At 37.3% G+C, this 8,265-nt stretch overlaps 2 pseudogenes; one reads left to right on the top strand and one right to left on the bottom strand.

Annotated features, from left to right (window-relative positions):
- Nucleotides 1-1,301: 1,301 nt before the first annotated feature.
- Nucleotides 1,302-1,773, top strand: LOC107520886 (annotated as a pseudogene).
- A 6,373-nt stretch (nucleotides 1,774-8,146) lies between these two features.
- Nucleotides 8,147-8,265, bottom strand: LOC118608897 (annotated as a pseudogene).

The following is an 8,265-nucleotide window of genomic DNA, read 5'->3' as shown; positions in this document are numbered from 1 at the left end:
GCTCTTAATTGCCTTAGCCTTGTGATAATACATAGCACTTCTACTCCTAATACATTGGCCAGAACTAGTCACATGGTCCCAGTCACAGCAAGAAAGGCTGGGAAATGTCAAGGAGCTCATGGATATCCCAGTGACCCTAATTGTCCCTTTAACATCCCTCATGAGGAAAGCAATAGCGTAATCCCCAGGATTTTTACAGATGATGAGACACTGGCACAAAGATAAAATCATTTATCCAAATTCACAGTTAGTAAGTGATAGATCTAATATTTTCACATGGTTCCAGCATTTGTGCTTCTGGAAATTATACTACCTTATCTTTTAAAAGTAGTAGTAGAAATATCAATGATTTCATTAGTGATTTCTACCAGAGAAATAAACTGGTGTGGAGATGGTAAATACTCTCTTGGAGCCCTAATGCCAGGTTCCATGAACACAAGCTGGACACTGGGAGTTAGGCAGGAAAATGTGTAGTCAAATTTCTGTAGAACTGAGAAGGGACTCAACCAGTGCTTAGTAAGGACAATCAAGGGAAATTCCTGCATCCTGCTTATCAGCAAACATCTAGTCTAGATATATCTCTCTTGCTGAGGATAAATAGCATGAAAAAAAAAATCAACTCAAGACATATGGGAAAAGTATTGAAACCAAGTTAAAGGGAATAAGATATAGACAATATGGAGTCTACTCTCAAGAGCAAGGGTGGGCAAACTTTTTTGTCATGGTCCAGATGATAAACACTGTAGGCTTTACAGACCATACTGCTTCTGTCACAACTACCCAACTCTGCAGAAAGACACAAAACCAGCCATAGACAACACACAAATGAAAGGGAGTAGCTGTGCCCCCTGAAATTCTATTTACGAAAATAGACTATGGACAAGATTTGACTCGTGGGCTATAATTTGCCAACCTCCATTCTAAAGAAAAGAAAATTAGGAAATATAAATGATCAATAAACATTTGAAAAATATTCAATTTGGTAGCAACCCAAGAATTACAAATCTTAAGAGTGATGTGATTATTTATCAATAAACCGATAAATACTTCTAAGAATTTATTGTTAGAAGAAGTTCGATGGAATGATTTTATATTTCTGATAAGAAAGTGAATAACTTGAATATAATTTAGCTTGAAATTAATTTGTTGTAGAATATTACATATATAAAATATATACATGCATATTATGTTAAGTGAAATAAGTTAGAAAAATACAAATACTATATAATATCACTTACATGTGGAGTTTGAAAAGCCAAACTTATAGGGCTGCTGAATGACCTCGAGCCTTCAGGAGAGAGATGGCATGTATCTGAAGGCTGACTGTCCTCTTCAGTGTCTAAGGAAACCACTTTCTCTGAAACCCGGTGATCAGACCTGCTCACATCTCAACATTTCTCCAGGACCAACCTGCCCCAGGATGGTGTGGAACACAGAACATTAATCTGTCAACCAAGACTGCATCACTGTTTCCAAGGCCGCATCTCTCCACTGGACTGGTAAGAGGGTTGTCAGTGTTTTGCTCCTGGGCCTACTTCCAGCTGCTTATATGAATCCTTCCACTGTGCTCAATTACTCCCTGGGCGCAGTCCTCAGTCTCCATAGTCACTGGGGCCTTGGACCAGTTGTGATTATGTTTGAGAGGATGTATTGCAGAAAGCTGCCAAGGCAGGCATTTTGGCACTCTCAGCTTCCACCTTTGGTGGGCTTTGTTATTTCAACTATCATGATGTGGGCATCTGCAAAGCTGCTGCCATGCTGTGGAAGCTCTGACTTTTTCACTTCATTCCTTGAGAACTAATTGTACACTTCTTTGCCTCTGCTCTGTCAAGCCATTCAACTCACAATAAGGAGGAAATAACTAAAGCCATTGGTGAGATAAACCTCTTCTCCTAATCACCTGGTTATTTTTAGAATTTAATCTTTGAGAAAAAGCTTCGAGTGGGACTGTATCCAACAAATTGTGAGACTGAATTCCATATTCTGGTGACTTAATGGGGCTGTCTCCCAGCTTCTCACAAGGCTCACAGTACAACTAAACAATACATATGAACTTTTGCATTTTAAATACCAAACTCTTAAAGAGAACTCAGCTTTATTAGTATCAATACCTGATCAAATTTCTTTATTTGTCCTGGGAATGATAGAGAAAAAGAAAGATTGTTAATTCATAAGTAAAGACTACAGAATCTTAGGCGGTGTTTAATGTCTGAAAACTTCCCCCTTTGTTCAGCTATACCAGTTACTGATAGTTTTATGTTCTTAGAAAACTTTAAAATTAGGAAATGCTGATATTTCCCATTACTAAGATCTAAATCTTGGGAAAAGGAGCCTGGAGAGCTTCTGAATATAGGGATGTTCCATGGAAGAAAGAAGAACCCTAGTAGATATATCAAAATATTACAGATTTTAAACTGAGACTTAATCCTCAAATGTGTCATTTTACTTGTCCTGAAATATTCTGTCCACAAATATTTAAGCAATAAATTGTCATTTTCTCATGATGGAAACCTAATTTAAAAATGTATTCTATGAAAATAAAATTTAAAAGGACAAAATTCTGTAAAATAAAAACGTATTTTACTTTTTTATGTAAAAAAAAAAAGCCTAAGTCATAGAAATGGAAAGTAGAATGGTAGTTACCAGGTGTTGCGGGCAGGGTGAAGGAAATGGGGAGATGTTGGTCAAAAAATATAAACTTCCAGTTATAAGAAAAATAAGTTCTGGGGATTGGATATGCAGCATAGTGACTATAGTTAACGATACTGTATTATAGACTTGAAAGTTGGTAAGAGAGTAGAACTTAAATATTTTTACCACAAAAAGAATGTAATTACATGAAGTGATAAAGTTATTAACTAACCTAATTATGGTAATTATTTAATGATACATACTTATATCAAATCATCATGGCATGTACCTGAAACTTATACAACCTTAGAAGTCAATTGTATCTTGATTAAGCTGAAAAAATATATTAAAATGTATATATGTATCAATTTTATAAATATGTATCTAAAACTGCATAAAGTTTCATAATTAGGAAAAAAATTTATAAAATACGAAAGGAAACTGATGAGATTTGAGTCAGAACTGACTTGAATTATCTGCTACACACTTGCTAGTGATCTTGACCAAATTACTTTATACCTCTGAGCCTCGATTTTCTTATTTAAAAAATGGATACAATCATATCTACTTCACATAATTTTTTCAGTATTAAATAAGTTCATGCATATATAAAGCATATATTTCTAGCATATATTAGGTTCTCAATAAATATTATTACACTTTGAGAAAGGGATACAAATTCGAAATTGCAAGAAAAGGCTGAGAGACTGGAAAACTGGAGAACAATCATTCTAAAAGCTCTGAAAGTTGAAAAGAGGGACAACCAAAAGATATTCTTTGTATGTGGTGTTGAAAGGCATGGTTAGGGAGAAGAGCAGAGGGGGAAAGAGAGATGGAGAGAAAAGAGACAGGGCGAGGTGAGAGTGAGGTCAGCGGAGAGAAAGAGACAGAGAAAGACAAGGGAGGGAAGAGAGAAGGAAGGAGGGAGGGGAAGAGGAGACAGAGAGATTGACTCTTGTTTCAGATATACCTGGAAATAGTGGATTACAGATACCTTTCTTAGGATTCAGGTGACTGTAAAACATGTTCTTCAGGAGCTGAGAGAACTAGGATTCAGTGATAAGGTGCTATGGTTCTTTTTCTCAATAGAGGGGCTGAAAGAAAAACCTCCTCTTAGAGGGATGCCAGCAAAGAAGCCATCAGGGTTTAGGGTCCAGGGCCAAAGTTGGGGCTCAAGAAAACATGAAGCTCAGACAGCAAGTGTTTGCTCCTGATGAATAGGTATACCTTGAGCGGAAAGTCATGGACTGCATGCCAGATCCTACCTTTGTGAGTTTGTTCCCTGATTCTCACATTGCAGCAAAACTCCTTGACGAAGTGTAGGGGATGCAGAAGAAACATTTAGGGAGGCAATGGAGGAGGAAGTGGGATGAGAAGAAAGGAAGAAAAAATTTGGCTTTCACGGTGGGGTCTTCAGAGCAGAAGAATTATCTGCATGCCTGTGCAGGTCAACAAGCAATCTTCCTTATGGCAAAGCCTCTTACTAGACACCAAAGAGATACCAATAGCAGTTGGACGAAGAATTCCTTCCTCAAATATCCCTTGCTCTTCTTACGTCCAAGGACAGAACAAAGAGTATCTTCACACCAAGAGCACTTTGCAAATGTTCCTTCTCTTGTATCTGCCTGACATTCCTGCCACCACCCTATATCCCACTAAACACACAGGATCATATACACCTGTGTACACTCGTCTTCTCTTTTGGCAGACTCCTTAGTTGCACCTTTATTTCTCAGGACTGGCATTTTTTTCTCTGGCCTACCAGGAGGGTTAGCTGCGTCTTCCAGAACCCTCCCGGAAACGTATGTGGCACTCACTGCTCTGCAGTGGCACTGCCCGTGTGCTTGTCTGTCTCACCCACGACACTGTGGTGAACGATTTGAGGACAGAGATGCTGTTTCACGGCCATTGTTGCCTAGGCTCCTAACACAGCATCTCTTATGGTCACTTTTTAGCGTGTATCCTTCATCACCACAGCCAACAGAGTTCTGTTTGGTGCTTTAGGACCCACCCTCTGGAACTCAGCACAAAGTGACCTCATGAATCATGGAGTGAGACCTGAGGAATAGCTGCAAACAGCAGAGATCTGGTCCAGGAATGATAGACTCGGAATGTAACCACAGAAAGGACCATGGCTGCAAAACAATTTATAATTTCTACCTGTCTTATCTTCCAGTCCTCCCTTGGTTTCACATTTCCAGCAAGATTATGAAATGTTGGCCGAAGACTGGGCAAAAATGAGTGTAGGAAATCAGTCTACCAATCTCCAATTTGACTTGTTCTCCACCTAATTTTGAACCAAATTCTGTAGTCTCTCTTCTTGCTCATAAATCAGGAAACCATCTTTGGTAGAATGAGGCCATGATGCCCTTGTCAGTGAGGTAATCAGAACAACTACTATCTACTGAGCACTTACCCTGAGCCATGTCCCATGCCAGGTGCTTTATGTACATTATTTCACTTAGTCCTCACAAAGAACCTTTGAGATAAACATTATTGATAACATTATTGTTTCAATTTTGCAAGCAAAGAAACTAGTGCAGTTGGATAACTTGCCCAAGTTCACATATTTAAAAAGTATTAGAGTCAGGATTTGAAACAAGTCTTTCTGTGCTGTCAAAATTGTAAGGCCAAGAATTATGGCTATAAGGGACTCACTAGAGATCACGTAACAAAAACTTAGTTAGGAAAGACGCTAATCCCAAATTATAAGTTCAACTATAATGGAAGGTGACTTATCTAAGAGACCAGGGGTTGAACTACTGATAAGTATACAGCTTTTAAGAGACTTAAATTGTAGTGGTAGCGATCACAGATCTCAAAAATATGTTGGAAGTTGACCCCAATTAACACCACTGGGCATACTCAGTTTAGCTCTAATATCATGTAACTGCTACAACATCCTTAAAGCTCCAGGTTCTGTTTTCCAGGGTCATTGATGACAGTTTTGTTTTCAGAACAAACAGCTAAAGTAGGATAAGGATTCCCAGTGGATATTTAGTCTCTAGCAGTGTCTATGTCCCACATTTTAAGCCCTAGAAATAAACATAGTCCACTTGCCAAAAGGTTGGTGGTTCAGACAAAGGTAAACTCAATTAAGCATAACCAACAATGTGATGAAAGTTGCTGAGTAGAGGAAAATCCATGCCATTAAAAAAGCAGCAAGACAAATCTACTTTTCTAGGGGTTTAAGAGTACCTGGGGTAACCGGATTAACTCTGACATTTGTGCTTAGATTCAAACCTTTGGTGGAAGAAAAACTTATGGCTTAATTTTGCAAGACCCAGCATGGAACCGTTGGGAGATGGAGTCTGAGAAAATTGGATTAGAGCTCCTGATATAAGGATTGGAGCAATCAAGAGCAAAGTGCAATTATAAGCAATTGTACCAGATGAGTCTTCTGTGAGATGTTTCAGTTCCAGAAAAGATCACAAGCTGGATAACCAAACCACCACTAATCTATTGCATCTAGCAAGTGAGCTGATCCTGGTCTGCAAGAGCTTTTGCTCCTGGTAACTGGAAAGAATAAATCCTTTTTATAGACAGTGTTTTTGAACTGCTATTTCCCTCTTTTTAGAAGAAAGGAACAGTCAACTCCTGAAAGGTAAATTTCAAGAAGAGAGACTGCTCCATCTTCACTCATTATTGATGTTTCTAACTTTATATCACCACCCATTTCAGTCAGCAACCACCTTTCCTCTTTTTTAAATCCCAAAGCTATACATGAACTGGTCTCAATGGTGATGTCACTTCCAATATTTTCATTACTCTATCATTTAACTTGATGTACTGTGTTATTATTGCTTATATGTCTTCCCATATGAGAATTTAAGGTCTTATTTATTTTTTTTACATCAATGTTTATAAAAGTGTCATGCATGTGGCAAGTTTTCAAGAAAGCTAATCTGAATGAATTCACAAATGGATGTATGTATGGATGGATGCATGCATGGATGCATAGATGCATGGATGGATAGATGGGTAGATGGATGGGTAGATGGATGAGTAAATGGTTGACTCACAGGTCCTCTGAAGATACTCTAGGAAGATATATGTAGATGATTTTTCCTAACATTACAGGTCCTTCTGTGTTCTTAAGATGAATTACTTTACTTAACATCATTGAGGTTCAGTTTTCTTATTTATAAAATGAAAGCAACACTGCTCATTTCATTAGGTTGTTGTGAGGCTCAAAATAATTACTTCACTCTGGGTGCCTATCCATGAACCAGACACTGTTCATTCTGTCTTTTATTAGAAGAAGTTGAACAGGATTGTACTGGGGCAGCAGCCATGCTATTATGTGGTAAAATGATAACTTGGCCCAATAGCTCAGGTGCCTTCAGGGGATTATTATCTGGGGGAGGGAACAAGGGGAAAGCTATATCAGTTCCTCAATTCATTTTACTTCACAAGAGAAATCTTATAGAGTATTTAAGAATAATGCCAAAACATTCACTTCTCACAATATTAAATAAAAAATACCACAAGGAACCTCCCTTGCTCATAATATCTAAAAATGCTTAATAAAAAATTATAAAAATGTTTATTTGAGCTTTCAGGAAAATAATGGAAATCACAAGAGGCTAAAAAATACAATAAAGCATAAATCTTCAGAGGTAACTTCCCTGAAACAATGGGTCCCTGCAGGCATTAACTTATCCATGATGGCCTAGAGTCTTCATTTTAATAGGCATCAAGTAGGAGTCAGGATACAAGCTATGACCTGAACCAGGTGAAGACAGAAAAAGATCCCTAAACAGGCAAGGACCCAGAAGTTGACATCTTTAATGCAAGGCTAAACCAAAATAAGAAAATTTATCTCATAAAGGAAAATAATAAACTTTATCTTAACCTTGACTCTTGTTAGAGTCTACTTTAAAAATTCCTATTCATAAGAGGTCTTCATGAGGGTTTAGAGCCAGTATCTAGAATTCATTCTACTCATATGATCCCAAAACATCTAACTTTATAATTTAATTTAAAGTGATTCATGATTAGTAATGTCTTCCTAGATAAATATACCTTACACCAAGGACAGAATAGTTTCATCAGATAATTATAAACTCACTAAAATGTAAAAATTGTAAAACGGAAGAGGAAATAAGTCATTTGAATGAAAATAAGTAGAAATAGCAAACAAAAAGATTATAGCTACAAAAAATGGCTGATAATGAAATTATCAAATATGAAATATAAAATAAGTAGGTTTGATATACTTAATTTTTTAAAAAAGGACATCTGAAGTATAACAAGTTCACAGAAAATATGATCAGGTGAATTTGAAAAAAGAACCAAACAGAACTTCCAGGTGAAAGAAACATAATAAATGAAACTAAGATGGATACAGCATTAGATACAATGGAAGAGAGAACTAGTGAACTGGAAAAAAAGCTGAAGAGTTTTTGTTCTTTGTTCACTTTTTTTTTTTTTATTTAGGCAAGGCACCCCTTGGTTGACCTCACAGATTGCAAGAACCTTGTCAGTTTACAATCTTTTATTGTTTAATTTTTTATGCCTACAGCACCTGGTCTTCCTAGGTGGTCTTCCATCCAAGTACTAACCAGGCCCGACCCTGCTTAGCTTCCGAGATCAGATGGTATTGGGCTTGTTCAGGATAGCATGGCCATAGAC

The sequence above is a fragment of the Rousettus aegyptiacus genome, unplaced genomic scaffold (assembly GCF_014176215.1).
Source record: "Rousettus aegyptiacus isolate mRouAeg1 unplaced genomic scaffold, mRouAeg1.p scaffold_m13_p_10, whole genome shotgun sequence".
Classification (NCBI taxonomy): domain Eukaryota; kingdom Metazoa; phylum Chordata; class Mammalia; order Chiroptera; family Pteropodidae; genus Rousettus; species Rousettus aegyptiacus.
This window is presented reverse-complemented; position numbering and strand designations above follow the sequence as displayed.